Source organism: Meriones unguiculatus, chromosome 4 (assembly GCF_030254825.1).
Source record: "Meriones unguiculatus strain TT.TT164.6M chromosome 4, Bangor_MerUng_6.1, whole genome shotgun sequence".
NCBI classification, from domain to species: domain Eukaryota; kingdom Metazoa; phylum Chordata; class Mammalia; order Rodentia; family Muridae; genus Meriones; species Meriones unguiculatus.
In genome coordinates, this window is record NC_083352.1 from 49816384 (window position 1) to 49835090 (window position 18707).

An 18707-nucleotide genomic window follows, 5' to 3' on the forward strand; every position below is an offset into this window, starting at 1 on the left:
CAAAGATAGTTCATTCAGAAAAGCTAAACAGAGAAATTCAGGAGCTAACTGACATTATAAATGAAGTGTACCTAACAAATAATTATAGAACTTTTCATCTAAGCACAAAAGGACATCCCTTCTTTTCAGAACCTCATGGAACTTTCTTCAAAGTTGATCACATACTCAGAAACAAAGCAAGTATTAGCAAATACAAGAAAACTGAAATTACACTGTGCATCATCTCTGACCACCAAAGATTAAAGCTATATATCAATAACAACAGAAACAACAGAAAGCTTACAAACTCATGGAAATTGAACAACTCACTATTTAATGAAAAATAAGTCAAAAAGAAATTTTAAAAGAAATTTAAAATGTTCTAGACTTGAGGGAAAACAAACACACAACATATCTAAGCTCATGGGACACAATGAAGGTGGTTCTAAATGGCAAGTCCATGGAATACTAAATGCCTACTTTAAAATAATAATAATAATAATAATAATAATAATAATAATAATAATAGGACAGATCTCATACTAGTAACTTAACAACACACTTGAAAGCTCTACAACAGAAAGAAGAAACTACACTCAGAAGTAGTAGATTGCAAGAAGTAATCAAAAGTAGTAGATTGCAAGAAGTAATCAAACTCAAGCCTCAGATCAATAAAATAGAAAAAGCAACAATACAAATATTCAATGAAACAAAGAGTTGGTTTCCCCAAGAAGAATCAATAACTGATAAACTCTTATCCAAATTAGCTTCACGGCAGATTATTGAGTGTAGAGAGGAGTAAAGAAGGGGTGCAGAAGAAAATACTGGAAGAGGTGGTTAAAACTCCTGATTATTTGAGGGTAGTATGGAAACATAATACAGAATTAATATATATATATATATATGTATACAACTATATATATAAACTATATATATGTATACAAATTTGATCTAAATGACTTTGCCAAATAATTGGGGAGACAAAACTCATCTCTTGTCACCAAATACAGACTCTAACCAGGATTGTGTTATATCTAGTTGAGTTGTTTACCAAAGAGATCTAATGGGAACCCCCAAACAACCCAGAGTGTTTCCACGACTATAGGCTTTTCTCTGCGGACTGATAACGAGGTCCCACGCTGAACATAGCACCTATACAACTCATTGAACATGGAGAAGTCCAGTTAGTGCCTCAGTGGAACTTTCTCTCCTACCTGCTAGCATCTTTGGTACAAGAAGGTACTCTCCACACTACCAAAAGAGAAACGTAAACATCAACACTTTAAACTAGAGTTGTGTCCTGCCCGCAAGTTATGCTGGTACAATGGTGGCACAAAGCTTGCGGGGAGAACCCACCATATCTGGTTTAAATTTATGCCTGCCCCAAAATATGGAGCTCAGTGGAAGTAAAGCAGGAAGAGTGCAAGAGCCAGAGTGGATGACGGATAGCAAGAAAACAAATCCCTCTTAATCAATAGTATCAGTGCACATGTGAACTCACAGAGATGGCAGTAGCATGCACAGGCCTGCATGGGCCTGTCCCAGATGGGGCCCAAGAGATAACAAAGTGGACACATGTCCCCATTCCTGTCCTAAACGTTACCTCCAACTGATAACTACTTGCAAATGAAAATTTAGTGTTCTCCAAGGAAGTCTCACTGGGAAAACAAACTGCTCTTAGGGTTAGGCTGCATGCCCAGCAGTAGACGGCCAGCAGAAAATGAACTCAGCCTTATCTTTAGATTCCTAGTCTCAAAATGCTTTGTCAGGGCTTTTTCTTTTTTTCTGTTCATCTCATTTATTCTTAAGTTTATTTTATTTATACATTTTTCTCTTTTTACCCCACAGATTTTTTTTCTATTTCAACATACAAAATAATCTTTAATCTCTAAGCCTCTTCCTAAAGACTTTATTTTCTTAAACCCAACTACCCTTTTGGACCTTAACAGTTCAGATGCTTGAGGCATCTCAGTCTCTCTTTGCCTCCTGTTTCCAGGGAGAGGCTTTTTTTTTTCTTTCTTTCTGCCCCCTTACTGGATCCTGGCCCCTCCCCTACTCTGGGAAGTTATTGTGTCCACCACAAATGTTTGTTCCTCTAGCCTGCACTAGTCAGGCCAGCAAGAGCCCTTTCTCAAAGGGATTTAGCTTCCTGCCTTAGCTAGGAAGGTCTGGCTTTGAGAAGCTTGCTTGGGTTAAAAAGCCACTTTTTTTTTTCTTAGCAAGGTCTAAAAGAACTATCTCTGTGGGGTTTTTATCAGTTTTTGTCATTCTGCAGCTGGCTGGTGGCCCTGCTGCTCTGCAGGGGTCTAGTCAGGAAGCTGTGAGCACCTGCCTTAGAAATTGCAGTTGCTCTCTTAATGAAGAAAACTGAGAAACTCCTTTCCATTTAAGTTTAGATTCTACTTGAGTTATGGCTAGATTTCTGCAAGTTCTGCCCCACATTGGTACTCTAAAATGTTCCAGTTATTTTTATAAAACTGTGTTTCTCTCTTAACCTGGCTATCACACAAACAATTGAGACTCGTATTATTTTAACAAGCTTCACAACACAAGAACTGAGCAGTTTTAACTGTGTTCTTAATCCTCTAAGCGACTTTGGGTTCCACCCAGTGTACATCCCAGAGATACTTGCACTTTGCAGTTTTCTTTGCTCTTTCCTGATCACTCTTAGACATCTGCCTGTGGCTAAATCCCTTACCTTATCTTCTAACCCCTTCTCCCCTGACTGGCAAGAAATCTAGCCCTATTCTCTCCCCTGCTCAGAGGTGGGCTTTAAACTGCCTTATTGGCATATTAGGAAACAATTTCGAAGCAGTATTTACACAACATTGAAACATTTTTTTTCACAATTTGTTCATTATATATCCCAACTGAAGCCTCCTCCCTCAACTCCTTCCAGCCCCACCACCCCTCCCTCTTCCCCCATACCCTTCCCCTAGTCCACTGAAAGGGGAAGACTTCTATTCTGCCATCTACCAATAGCTTATCAAGTCCTGGATATTCTTCCTCTGTGGCCAGGCAAAACAGCATTGTCAGGGACAAGTGATCAAAGAACAGACAATTGAGTTCATGACAGAGGCAGGACTTGCTCCCCTTACTCAGTCACCCACAGGGAAACTAAGCTGCCAATTGGCTACATCTGAGCAGGGGGTCTAGGTCCTCTCCATGCATGGGCCTTGGTTGGGTCTCTGCAGAATCCCCTGGGCTCAGATTTTCAAGCTTTACTGGTCTCCTCGTGGAGCTCCAGTCCCTTCCATGTCCTTCTATGCCCCCACTTTGTTCATAAGACTACCTGAGCTCTGTATGTCCCTCAACGGAGGAATAGATGCAGAAGTTGTGGCACATTTACACAGTGGAATACTACTCAGCTTTTTCCCTATTATTTATTTATTTATTACAGTTTATTCACTTTGTATCTCAGCTGTAGCCCCCTCCCCCTGTAGTCCCCTCCCCATCTCCTCCCAATTCCACCCTTCATCCCTCTTCTCCCATGCCCCTTCCCCACTCAGCTTTTTAAAACAAGGAAATAATGAAGTTTCTAGGCAAATAAGGAACTAGAAAACCCAGAAACAGAAAGACAGGCATGGTAGACACTCACTTATAAGCACGTATTAGCCCTTTAATATAGGATAGCCATACTAAACTCTACAGACTTAAAGAAGCTAAACAACAAGGAAGACCCCAGAGAAGACACAAAAATCTCATTCAAAATGGCAAACAGGATAGACACCAGAAGAAGTGGTAGAGAGTAAACAGGATGGGAGCCTACTATAGAAGGTCCTCTGAAAGGCTGCGCCCAACAGGGAATCGAAGCAGATGCTGAGACTCAGAGATAGGAGATTCTTTTTTTTAATTTATTTTTATTAATTATAGTTTATTCACTTTGTATCCCCCCTGTAGATCCCTCCCTCCTCCCCCCCAATCCTACCTTCCCTCCCACTTTCCAACCTATACCCCTCTCCCAGTCCACTGATAGGGGAGGTCCTCCTTCCCTTCCCTCTAATCCTAGTCTATCAGGTCTCATCAGGAGTGGCTGCATTGTCTTCCTCTGTGGCCTGGTAAGGCTGCTCCCACACAAGGGGAGATGATCAAAGAGCTAGCCATTGAGTTCTTGTCAGAGACAGTCCCTATCCCCATTACTATGAAACCCACTTGAACACTGAACTGCCATGGGCTACCTCTGTTCTGGGTTCCAGGCCATCTCCATGAGTGGTCCTTGGCTGGAGTATGAGTCTCAGGAAAGACCCCTGTGCCCAAACTTTTTGGATCTGTTGTTCTCCTTTTGGAGCTCCTATTCCCTCCTGGTCTTTCTATTTCCCCTTTCTTTCAATAGATTCTCTGCACTCTGCCCAAAGTTTGGCTATGAGTCTCAGCATGTTTTGATACCCTGCTGGGTAGAGTCTTTCACAGGTCCTCTGTGATGGGCTCCTGTCCTGTTTACTGTTTTCTCCCTCCTCCGATGTCCATCCTTTCTGCGTTTCCAGACAGGAGATTCTTAGAACAAAGATCACAACCAGAGATGGGAGGGTACAGAAATCAGCATTTGAGTTACACAATGACCTTAAGCTTACACCCTGGGGTCCAAGCTTTTACCATCTTTGCCTTTGAAAGACACTCAAGATACAAACCATAGTATCAGTCAAAAACTGGCAAATGTTGAATACCTTCAAGCAGAGTGATGCACTACTCATTTCCTTATATTCAGTAAGCAGAAAAAAAAGAGAAAGGATGTGAGTAACTAAGTAGCTGAACTGACTAATGAAATTTAAGTTTATCCTCTTTGATAACAATGCTGGATATCATGGAGTGCAAAGAATTGTAAAATGTTCTCTAATTTAAATTAGTATGGGATTGTGTGTTAAAAACTCTGGAAATAATAAAAGCAAAGAACACTTCTGCAAGCGAAGAACAGTGTGGTACAAACCAAAAACAATTTTATCTTTATTTTCTTCTTAAGTCAATATTTTCTTTAAAATGAGGACATAGACAGAAATAACACAGACGAATGGACCACATATGGAAACTGTGTCTCCACTTCTATTCCCATCAATGTGACTTATACCAAATTTCATAATTCATAGAAAAAAATCTTCCAGTTATGAAATTCCCTGATATTTTCTTACACAAATCCATGACCACTGGACATTGTCAATAGTTACTATTATTTTCAAACCTCCTGAGGACTTTCCCTAATTCGAGACAAAATTCAGTTGTCTAGTCTCATTTACTTTCTCCCATAACTACCACCTTGATTCTATTCCCATTACTTGAATTACTTCCATTACATGAACTATAATATTCAAAACCACCCTGACTAACCAATTACATGAATAATCTAAGTAGATTTTCATTTTAATATGTTCAAAACTTGGTGGCATATTAAACCTCAAGAAATGCATGAGCTAATAAAGGGGAAATCCTTAGTTACAGTGTAAACTGTTCATCTTTATTCAGTGTTTTTATTTTTAAAAATAATGATTAATCTGATAAAATATATTTTTTTAGTTCACCTCTATAACCAGGAAATAATAAAATAAAATCATTATTGAAGAAGAACCTTTGTTGGAAACAACATGAATCAGAAATTAGTTTAGATGCAATACTCAAATCAAATAATTACAAATAAAATGATAAAGGAATGTAGTTAATATCACAAGTCTTCCTAGATAATGAAACAGCCTGTGGGGGGAGAGGGAACTCTAAGCTGCTCTGAGTTCATTTTGAAGTTTTATTTTACATTTTTCCTTAATGTTGCTCAAGTTTAAAAATAGAATAGGAATGTCCTTCCTGTTTGCCTTTCTGAATGAAGATTGAACATCATACTTGATTTAGCTTTCTTAGTTGTACAGATTTTGATTATCCTATTTTATATGTCTAATATCAATTTATAGGTTCTTTCTGCTTCTGGGATAACTCACTCACGATGATCTTTTCTAGATCCCACCATTCACTTGCAAATTTCATGATTTCCTTGTTTTTAATTGCTGAGTAGTATTCCATTGTGTAAATGTACCGCAATTTCTGTATCCATTCCTCAACTGGGTTGTTTCCAGCTTCTGGCTATCACAAATAAAGCTGTTATGAACATGGTTGAGCAAATGTCCTTGTTGTATGCTCGAGCATCTTTTGGATATATACCTAAGAGTGGTATAGCTGGATCTTGAGGTAGCACTATTCCTAATTGTCTGAGAAAGAGCCATATTGATTTCCCAAGTGGTTGTACAAGTTTACATTCCCACCAGCAGTGGAGGAAGGTTCCTCTTTCTCCACATCCTCTCCAGTGTTCTCACTTGAGATTTTGAGCTTAACCATTATGATGGGTGTAAGGTAAAATCTCAGGTTCGTCTTGATTTGCATTTACCTGATGACTAAGGAAGATGGAGAAAACAGGGAACAGGCCTACCACAGAGGGCCTCTGAAAGACTCTACCCAGCAGGGTTTCAAAACAGATGCTGAGACCTATAGCCAAACTTTGGGCAGAGTACAGGGAATCTTATGAAAGAAAAGGGGGATAGAAAGACCAGGAGGGAACAGGAGCTCTACAAGGAAAGCAACAGAACCAAAATACCTCGGCACAGGGGTCTTTTCTGAGACTGATACTTCAAACAAAGACCATGCGTGGAGATAACCTAGAACCCCTGCACAGAAGTAGCCCATGGCAGCTCAGTGTCCAAGAGGGTTCCCCAATAGTAGGAACAAGGACCTTCTCTGACATAAGCTCATGTGGTGGCCTTTTTTAAAAAAATTACAGTTTATTCACTTTGTATCCCACCGTCGTTCCCTCCCTCCTCTTTCCCAAGCCCATCCTCCCTTCCTCTGTCTCATCCATACCCTCCCCCAGTCCACTGATAGAGGAGGTCTTCCTCCCCTTTCTTCTGATCCCGGTCTATAAGGTCTCATCAGAAGTGGCTGCATTGTTTTCCTCTGTGGCCTGGTAAGACTGTTTCCCCCTCAGGAGGTGGTGATCAAAGAGCGGGCCAATCAGTTAATGTCAGAGACAGTCCCTGTTCCCATTACTATGAAACCCTCTTGGACACCAAACTGCCATGGGCTATATCTGTTCAAGGGTTTCTAGGTTTTCTCCATGCATGGTCCTTGGTTGGAGTATCAGTCTCACAAAAGACCCCTGTGCCCAGATTTTTTGGTTCTGTTGATCTCCTTGTGGATCTCCTATCCTTTCCAGGTCTTACTATTTCCCACTTCTTTCATAAGATTCCCTGCACTCTGCCCATAGTTTGGCTATAGGTCTCAGCATCTGTTTTGATACCATGAAGGGTAGAGACTTTCACTTCCACCTGAGAAGGGAGCAGCCATACCAGTCCACAGAGGAAGACAATGAAGCCAGTCCTGATGAGACCTGGTAGACTAGGGTCAGATAGAAGGGGAGGAGAACCTCCCCTTTCATTGCACTGGGGTAGGGGCATAGGAGAAGAAGAGGGAGGAAAGGTGGGATTGGGAGAGGGTTGGGGAGGAGCCTACAGCTGGGATACAAAGTGAATAAGCTGTAATTAATTTAAAAAAATAGAATACAAAGAGAAGAATGTGGAATGACAGAAGATATTCAAAATAGATTAAAGTATAACATAGTAGGGGCAGGATTATAGGCATTGGCATAAAATAATCCCAACAACTTTTATCAACATGAGAGCAATGTGGAAGTTTATTCAAATTTCCCATTTCTCAGTTTCTTTACAAAACTTATTGGCAACACCGACTCCTTGGCAGCTATTGAGCATAAGCTAGCATTAATCTTTCCTATTTCTCTTTGTGTCTTCCTAAAGATAACTCCATACAATCATACTGGTTTGTTCACACAAAACTTATTCATATATTTATTACCAACATTTTAAGGTCTTGGATGGCTGATTGCAATAAGTGGGCCATCTGGAGACTAGTTTCTACTCACTTATCTTATTCTCTCCCTTTTTAAAAATTCTCTTGAGTAAGGGTCCTATTTTCCTGCTTCTTTAAATGTCACATACTGCTTGATTGTATGCCAAATAGATGAAGGAAGAAAGAGAGTAAGTAAACAATCTGGACTAAGTAAACAATCCTTATTCCTAGAAAATGACCTACCATCTCTTCATTAGCTGTCTAACTTGGGGTGGTGATGGTAGAAAGGTAGAGTCAAAACAGTCTATAATTAAGATGGTGCTGGATTCACTGTAGCCAGAGATGATTCTAATTTACTGTTTTTCTCTAATCAATTAAGCTATAGAGAGAAGTCCATATCTCTATCATAACATGTATCTAATTAGTAGCTTTACTCCCTCATGAAAACCAACAGTTGTCCACAGGTTCCTGGCTTTAGCTCACAACACTGACTACCCTACACAGGAACCCAGAGAACACTATTGTTACTAGATCAATGCTTACCATCATCCTGACAAAACACACTTGGCTGGCCTTTCCAACCTCACACACGTGCCTTAAAATCAAAGACCATCTTCTATGACCATCATTTCCCTACAACACCTAGTAGAATGCCCTGAACAAAATATTGCTGGAGAATATCAGCTCTTCTGAGTGCTGCTTTACCGAATCCTAGAGCTTCCTTGTTGTCATGGAAGATAGCCAGTGCTAGTTCCTGTCAAACAGGATTTCTATTGTGTCTCCTTTATTAAGAAAAACAAACTGTTTTTCTTTACTCATTGTACTTTCCCACAGCATTTCTGGTCTCCAGATGTAAAAGAAAGAGGGAAAGCTCTTCCCAATAGCTCAACTCAATTCTTTATCAGACATCAATATATGTCCTATTATAGTTTAATTCAATTCAAACTCTGTCTTCTAGATTAAGATTTAGGTCCACAAGATTGACTTCACTTCAGATGTCAAATGCATGTACAGATTGTGTCCTATCTGACTGCTGTAAATCAGAGGATCCCACACTTTCCTCCCTGAATTTGGTCTTGAAAATATTTCTTACTATTCCACTGGCTCATTAGTAAAAGACCTAACTAGGAGACAGACTGACGGAAGAGTCTAAAATAGAATGAGTGCACAGAAAGTGTTTGACACAGAAACACTGATTTCTCACTTGAGCCCAAAGGGTAACTAAAAGTTTTGGCATTTCTTTTCTTGACTGTGCAAGAGTGTGAGCAAAGCCTAATGAGGCTTTACCTATCTCATCCCACCTCAAGGTTAAAAGCATAAAGATGAGCGTTTTAGGAGTGTTTTACTTTCAAATTTTGCAATGTCCTGTCCCATATTCCCCCCTATAATATACTTGAAGATTTCTAGTCATTTTTCTGAACTTGCAGTAACCTTGGAGTCCAGAAATAGCAAATACACGTAAGTGTAACACACCAACCACACCCAAGAAGCCATGTTCATGGGAGCTAGTTCATCCCCAGCAATAAGGACTCCTTCAAATTAACTTGAAGAATAGGAAATGGGATAGTGATCGACCATACTTCATCTTGAGCAAGACTGTTCACTGTAGCATAGGTCTTACCTCCTACTCAAAACCAGTCTCTATTTAAATGCAAAGCTCATTTGACTGCGAAGATGAACTTGGAGTCACTGAATCCTTTTATTTACATTTCTCAAAGTCATTCCATTGATTGAATTTCTCTCTGATTTTTACCATTATTCATCTCTTTAATGGGTATACTGGGAACAGGTTGCTCAGCCTAGCCTGTTGGAAATTCCTGAACCATTGGCTGTAGACAATTTATAAACTCTTTGATTCAAATAAATTCAAGAATAGCTTAGAGTCTTGAAAATAGAAAGGCATTTTTTTTTTCAGCTTTATAGCTGTGGAATTTTCAGAAGGGCAGAATGAAGGTTAAAATAAAAGATGTCTTCATCACTACCATTTAGAAAATCACAAACATTTTAGTTCTACACTAAAAATGGCAATGAAGATAAAATGTATACCTGTTAGTGTAAGTAAAATTTAGCACTATCTATTAAATTAACAAGCCAGAGTGATGTTCAGGAGGTTGGAGCAGTCTTGTCTCTGGTGGGCCCTCCTTCTTAGTCATATGAGTTCTTAAGGTATGATCAGTTGGATGCATCTTATGTGCTATATATAGTATATAGGTGCTTTGTCTTTTTACTTTATGAAGCTGCCATATTTATAGTTTATGAAATAAAAACAATAACAGGCAAACTAATTTGAGGAAAAAAAACATGCAAACTGATTGCATAAATGCACATAGAAGTCACACAAAATGTGAGACCAAGAGAAGGGCTAGGTTCTGAGAGCATAAATAGTATTTTGAGCAACAGAAAGCAAGTAGGGTTTGTATGGGGAGGTTGTTTTACTCTGCAGGTAAAATGGTGCTGAGTTTTAGTCTTTCCTCCCGGGATTTAACTCTGTGTTTGGTGAGTCTCTAGGGGAAATAGGTCAGAAAACCACCTTCCTTTAGCCAGATAAGAGAATTTCACACAAATTCCCTTTCAGAAAATTCAGAGAAATGATTCAAAGATGAGTGGGCAGCTTGTGAGGGTCTTAGAGGCCTTCCTTATCCTTCAGCTCAACATACTCAGAAGTCAGAAGCACCACTCTGCACATCAGAATAACATCAGGAAAGTTTCCTCCCGTGCCTAAGGAACATGCTTGCAGCCCTTATAGCTAGACAATTGTTAATTTGCAGAAAGTCACACAGCTTCTATTTTGAGTAGAATACAGGCTATCATACTGCCAAAAGCAATCTACAGATTCAATGCAATTCCCATCAAAATACCAACTCAATTCTTTACAGACCTTGAAAAAAAGATTCTCAGCTTCATATGGAGAAACAAAAAACCCAGAATCTCCAAAACGATCCTGTACAACAACAGATCATCTGGAGGTATCTCCATTCCTGATCTCAAGCTGTACTACAGGGCAACAGTAATAAAAACTGCATGGTATTGGCATAGAAACAGAAAGGAGGATCAATGGAACCGCATAGAAGACCCAGAAATAAATCCACACACCTATGAATACTCGATATTTGACAAAGAAGCCAAATCCATTCAATGGAAAAAAGACAGCATCTTCAACAAATGGTGCTGGACCAACTGGATGTCTACATGCAGAAAAATGAAAATAGATCCATATTTATCACCCTGCACAAAACTAAAGTCAAAGTGGATCAAGGACCTCAACATAAAACCAGATACCCTAAATCAATTGGAAAAAAAGTGGGGGACAGCCTAGAACTCATTGGCACAGGAGACAACTTCCTGAACAGAACACCAACAGCACAGGCTCTAAGAGCAACAATCAATAAATGGGACCTCATGAAACTGAAAAGTTTCTGTAAAGCAAAGGATACCGACATCAAAACAAAACGACTGCCTACAGATTGGGCAAGAATCTTCACTAACCCTTTATCTGACAGAGGACTAATATCCGGTATATACAAAGAACTAAAGAAGCTGAAAAGCAGCAATCCAAGTAATCCAATTAAAAAATGGGAAACAGAGCTAAACAGAGAATTCTCTGTAGAGGAATATAGAATGGCAGAAAAACACTTAAAGAAATGCTCATCCTCATTAGCCATCAGGGAAATGCAAATCAAAACGACCCTGAGATATCACCTTACACCCATCAGAATGGCCAAGATGAAAAACCCAAGCGATAACACATGCTGGAGAGGTTGTGGAGAAAGGGGAACCCTCCTCCACTGCTGGTGGGAATGTAAACTGGTACAACCACTCTGGAAAGCTATCTGGCGCTTTCTAAGACAATTAGGAATAGTGCATCCTCAAGACCCAGCTATACCACTGCTAGGTATATACCCAAAGTTTGTTCAAGTACACAAAAAGGACACTTGCTCAACCATGTTTATAGCAGCTCTATTTGTAATAGCCAGAACCTGGAAATAACCCAGATGTCCATCAACAGAGGAATGGGTACAGAAATTGTGGTATTTTTATACAATGGAATACTACTCAGCAATCAAAAAGGAAGAAATCATGAAATTTGCAGGCAAATGGTGGGATCTAGAAAAGATCATTCTGAGTGAAATATCCCAGAAGGAGAAAGACAAACATGGGATATACTCACTTATATAGACCTATAAGATATGATAAACATAATGAAATCTATACACCTAAAAAAGATAATCAATTGAGCGGACATGGGGTAAGATGATCAATCCTCGTTTAGAAAGACAGATGGGATGTGCATTGAACGTATGACAGGAGTCTACTGAGTGCATCTGAAAGACTCTAACTAGCAGTGTTTTCAAAGCAAAGACTCATGACCAAACCTTTGGCAGAGTACAGGGAATCATAAGAAAGAAGGGGAGTTAGTCTGATGGGGAAAGGATAGGAGCTCCACAAGGACCAAATATATCTGGGCACAGGGTCTTTTCTGAGACTGACATTCAACCAAGGACCATGTATGGATATAACCTAGAACCTCCGCTCAGATGTAGCCTGTGGTAGCTCAGTAACCAATTGGTTTCCCAAAGTGAGGGGAACAGGGACTATTTCTAACAGGAACTCGATGACTGGCGCTTTGGTCTCCCCACCCCCGAAGGGAGGAGCAGTCCTGTTAGGCCACAGAGGAGGGCTTTGCAGCCAGTCCTGAAGATACCTGATAAAACAGGATCAGATGAATGGGGAGGAGGTCCCCCCGTATCAGTGGACTTGGAAAGGGGCAGGTGGAGATGAGGGAGGGAGGGAGGGACTGGGAGGGAATGAGGGATCGGGACACGGCTGGGATACAGAGTTAATAAAATGTAACTGATAAAAAAAAAAAAATAAAAAATAAAAAAAAGAATACAGGCTATCTTGATCAGCTAATAATTTTTCTATTTTAGAAATAATTTAACTAGCATCTAAAAGAGACATTCTAAAACTCAAGATGACAGGTTAGAGATGCAAATGAGTAAAGACGCACAAATATCTGTCACCTTCAGAGGAACATGAGAAAGAAAATGGAGGTACAAGACGTTCATAAATCCCAGGAAACCATTTCAATGTTTTGAAAATTCACACGATCCATGAACACTAAATTCAGAAATTTACAATTAATATTTGTGGTTTAGACCAATGAGAAGGCTGTAAAAGCAAGTGGCTTTCATTATTTCCAGCAGACTCTGTGTAAAACGATTCTATTTTACTTAGGTTCCGCTATAAGCATCATTTCTAATTTATCCTATATGTGTTACTATATTTTTCAGTCTTAGACTTGACAGTGGGAACTTGCACGAAGTACATTACAGATTTGTACCATTTTTTTTTTCAGAAAGAATTTTAGGTATGTTGAAAATTTCTTACTATTTAACACACACACACACACACAGAGAGAGAGAGAGAGAGAGAGAGAGAGAGACAGAGAGAGAGAGCCAGCCACATGGTCATTAAAATTTTCTATGGCATTTAAACTTAATATGACTAAGACGTGGTTATAAAATAAAATAACACTCCATATTGGGAAACCTTTTAAAAAGCTGAATGAACCTTTTTATTCTACATACATCAGACTCTTAATGGCTTTTCAACAGTTTGGGCCATTTTGTGAAATTGCCACAGCTGCTTCACATTAGCCCAGAGGTTTTGTTATAAATGCTCGTGTACAAGCTGCTAGGTCAAACTCCATAGCCCTAATGTCTATTTTGTTACTTATTCTGTGTGGGTCTCATGGCTTGTTTTTGTTGTTGTTGTTGTTGTTGTCGTTGTTTTGGTTTGTTTTTTTTGTCTGTTTGTATAATGAAGACTTTACAAAATTTTTAAAGTACAAACAAAAAGATGTATATTATGTTGTCCTCATTAAATCATCCAAACAATTTAATTATTTATTGAGCTGGCAGTAGACCTATTACAATACTAAGATGCACCCTAAGAACTCCAGAAATCCCAGTTTGTCATTTCTCTGAAGTGGGAGAAAAGAGAGAGAGAGAGAGAGAGAGAGAGAGAGAGAGAGAGAGAGAGAGAGAGAGAAACACTCCAGAGTAAAAACATTGTCTCGTGAAAGACAGAAATTAATATTGGCCATAGCTTTTCTATTTTCTAACCTCAGAAATTTTATTTAAAAGCAAACAAAAAATCCTAGTTTTATTAGTACTCAGAATATGCCTTTGAACTGATCACCTAGGAACTGTAAGAAGGACCCTTAATGTGTAGAAAATGTAAGGGAGCCCTCACCACTTTTTTGTGATTCAAAGCATTTTGATTCAAAGCCCAGGAAAACCTTTACAATGGCTTAAAACAGCCTTAATAAAACCTATAAGGTCTTGTTATTTCTTTATGTAGAAAAGTCTTTTCAGTTAACCTAGATTTAAATTTAGATCACTTAAATTATTAGAAAAATTAATAAATCTTTTTTAGTAACGTTTCTAAATCCTAAGATTTGTCCTGGAAAAAAATAAGTGAACTTGTGGTTTTTTAAATGTTATTAAAATGAAAGGCCTGAATGATTCTTAAGGAAGGCTGAAATTTGTTAGCATCCATGTACTTCAAGGAGGAAGAAGCATGGGAAACAGTGATCTGATAATTGTACAGTAGTCAAATGAACCCATTTTCTCCCCTGGAGAACTTAGGCCATTGATAATGTCTAAATTTAAGAATCTGATCTCTTCAGCTTTGTATTTACACACACACACACACACACACACACAGTAAAACATATAGCTCATAATATTAGATCCATAATTTGAGTTTGCATAATTCCCCTTTAAATCTCATAAGAATTCACTAACAATGACAATTTTTTTAATGGTCATTAGAATTTAAAAAAAAAAAGTTACTTAGGTAATGTGATAGTTAATATTGACTGTCTACTCCAAGAGATGCAGGATCATTTTGTAGGCCTATTTCTGGGGATACCTTTGAAGAATTATCTACATGAGGGTAATTGTGGTGGAAAGACCGACCGTGAATGTTGCCGTCACCATTCCTTGGGCTTGGGTCCCAGGCTAAGGGGAAAGGCAGGTTAAGCAGTAGCATTCAGCCCTCTCTGCTTCGTAACTGAGGATGTAATATGACTTGATACCTCCAGCTCTTGCCACAGTGATGGCCCTGCCTTGACAGACTGCACCTTCAAACTGTAAGCCAAAATAAACGTCTTCCTTTAATTCATTTAGGACAAGACATTTAGTCAGAGCACTAAGAAACGTGACTGTTACAAGCAGTGTTTGTGTTCTAAGAATCTGAAGAGTACCCTGCTCACAATCTTACCTAAAACCCAGAAAAAAAAAGTTTGTGTAAATGTACCACAATTTCTGTATCCATTCCTCAGTTGGGGGACATCTAGGTTATTTCCAGATTCTGGCTATTATGACTAAAGCTGCTATGAACACAGTTGAGCAAATCCCCTTGTATGGTTGAGCATCTTTTGGTTACATGCCTAGGAGTGGTATAACTAGATCTTGAGGAAGTGTTATTCCTAGTTGTCTGAGAAAGTGCCAGATTGATTTCCAAAGTGGTTGTGCAAGTTTACATTCCCACCAGTAATGGAGGAAGGTTTCCCCTTTCTCCACATCCTCTCCAGCATGTGTCAACACTTGAGTTTTTTATCGTAGCCATTCTGATGGGTGTAAGGTGAAATCTCAGGGTTGTTTTTATTTACATTTTTCTGATGACTAAGGACATTGAACATTTCATCTACAGAGAATTCTCTGTTTATCTCTGAACCCCCTTTTTAAATTGGATTACTTGGTTTGTTGGTGTTCAACTTCTTCAGTTCTTTATATAGACTGTATATTAGCCCTATGTAAGATATAGGGTTGGAATTTACAGGAAAATGGATAGAACTAAAAAAGATCATCCTGAATAAGGTATTCCAGAAGCAGAAAAACACACATGATATATACTCATTTATAAGTGAATAATAGCCATATAATATTGGATAAACATACTAAAATCTATAGTCCTAAAGAAGCTAAACGACAAGGAGGACCCTAGGGAAGAGGCTTAACCCTCATTCAGAAGGGCAAACAGAATAGACATCGGAAGTGGGAGAAGACAAAAACCAGGCAGGAACCAACCACAGAGGGCCTCTGGAAGACTCTACGCATCAGAGTATTGAAGGAGATGCTGAGCCTCACAGCCAAACCTCAGACAGAGTGCAGGGAATCTTATGGAAAACGGGAGAGATAGAAAGACCTGGAGTGGACAGCAGCTCCACAAGGAGAACAACAGAGCCAAAATAAATATGGGCCCAGGGGGGTCCAGACCCATGCTCCAACTGAGAACCATGAATGGAGGAGACCTAGACCCCTGCTCATATGTAGCCCATGGCATCTTAGTCTTAATGTGTGTTCCCCAGTAAAGGGAGCAAGGACTATCTCTGACATGGACCTTCAGTAGCTGGCTCTTTGATCACCAACCCCTGGGCAGGAGGTGAGGGAGAGAAGCAGCCTTGCCAGACCACAGGGGAAGATAATGCAGCCAGTTCTGTTGAGACTAGAGTCACATAGTAGGAGCAGAGGACCTCCTCTATTAGTGAACTAGGGAAGGAGCTTAGAGGGAGAAGAGGGAGGGAGGGTGGGGCTGGGAGGAGATGAGGGAGGGGCTGCAGCAGGGATACAAAGTGAATAAATTGTAATAAACAATAAATTTTTAAAAGTTTGTGAATGGACAACATTGACTCAGGGATAGATGTGACAGAGACTGGTGTGATCTCCACATGTCACATGTCCATCTTCCAGAGCTAGTGGTATGTGGAGGACTTCTTACAAGACATAAGGTGATACAGTGAGACAGTGATCAAGGACTCTTGAGTAGCATGGAGCTTTCTCTTCAAAGAACTCTCTCTTCTGTTTCAAGTTGATCTGAACATCAGATCTCTTGGTATCAGCATCTTCATTTGCTTTTTAGGCAAATCTGTTCAGAAGCTGAGGCAGAAGAGCCAATGTGGGAGTCCCCTCGCCTTTGTGGGTTATTCCTATCCAAGCTCAGAACTTGCCCCATGGCCAAGACAGCTTTCCCTTCTGTGTTTGCTGTGTCCTCAGCCTCCATCTTTCTGCTACCCCCATGGACAAGGACAGTCAGAAAATGGAAACGTGGAAGGCAGTATACCTTGACCAGCTACTGATTTTCACTGTTGTGAAAGTGATTTGATTTAGAATTAAATGGTTTCATATTTTTAGAAAAAGAATGAATATTAAAAGATTAGGAGAAAGACTAGGACAGGAGGTAATAATTGACGTTCCCAATTTATCACCTCACATCTCAATGCCACTCCTCCCAAATAACCAATTTTATAAATGTGCTGTTATGAACATTTTTGTATATTCACATTAATAGTATAATTGCTTTTTTCACATATATTACTATAAAGTTCACTGTCCATCTTCCATTCCATCTCTGTGGGATATATGACAGTGTTCCTGGTTTTGGCTGCTTAATTCTAAGGAGTGATAATCTGCATGTGAAGAATGGAAAGTCTTCACATGAGTTACATGTAGATTTACAGACAGAGGCAGAATCTGAATTCAAGTATGGTCCTGTGGCCTGAAAAGAGAACTAATTAGAGTAAGAAGACAAAAGGAAGAGAAGGGGCAGAAAAGAGGGTTTCATAGGAGCCACTATGACTTGTGTAGGTTGAAGTTCTGACTTAAAATCTACCTTTATTTACATCCATGGAAGAAAATTGAAGTTGAAATCATTAACAATGTAAGCCAATAACTAAATGCATTAAATATTAAGACAAACCAGTAGTTGCAAAATATAACAGAAAAAGTGCTGATAGAAGAAAAGAAAGAAAAAAGAAAGAAAGAGGAAAGAAAGGCTAAGGAGGGAAGTAGAGAGGGAGAGAAATTGATTTTCAACGTTTCACTTTATAGGATCCCTATAGACATATTTAGAAAGCCTAAGATGTTTAAATATATATATATATGATTGGTTAGAATTCAACACATTTGACTTTTATTATGCATTAAAATATAGTCTACACAGACATCATTATGTAAATGTATTGAACATCCAATTTTGCTTAACATTTATACATATGGTCAAAGACAACATATAAATAATATTCATAATTCCTTAAAGTGAAACTTCAAAGGAGATTTTATTTTGGACATCTGCTATTTTAAATCAAAATAGTATAATCATATTTTTAAAAGAAGGCCTCCCAAATCAATTTTACATTTAGTTCTTCAGTTCTATTGGACAAAGAGGTCTCTGAAGTTTTGAGAATTGAAGACTTGAGTGAAAAATTTTTTGTTATTAAAAGTTTTAAAGTCTGACACATTTAAACAAGAATGTGTTGGTTGGGTAGCTTTATTCCAAACTGAATAAATTCCAGGCAGTTCTTTCCTGAAGACAGGAAGTAGGGTCCTAAATCTCTGGAAGTAAATAAAACTGGCAAGTCTCAGGAAGCTCATGAATGTATGAAATTCACAAGGCCCCTTCCAAGGTTATACAGCAAAAAACTCTATCGAACAGAGACTGTCCTTTGGTTTACTCCAAGATTCCAGCAGCTGTAACTGAGCTCAGATATGCAGTTGATCATACGTGCTCATGTAAGTAGCTCCTCACCTATATTTCTGTAAGTAACCTCAATAAACTCATCAGCTCATCAAGCTAGACTCAGGTAGAACTTGTGGTAAGTACTCAGTGCCCCTTCTGGGGTGAATAGATGTATATTCATGTATTTTGAGGAAAAATCACACAACAAAACATACTAGAGCTCTTCAGGAAAATAAAATTAACACTATATATTCAGACACATGGGAAAGTGGCTTTGTAAAAATAATGGTTTTTTTTTTTCTGTCCCCATTCAAGCTCCCAAATAATGACACATAGACCTATTACAGTTATCAATAAGCTTTAAAGCACTA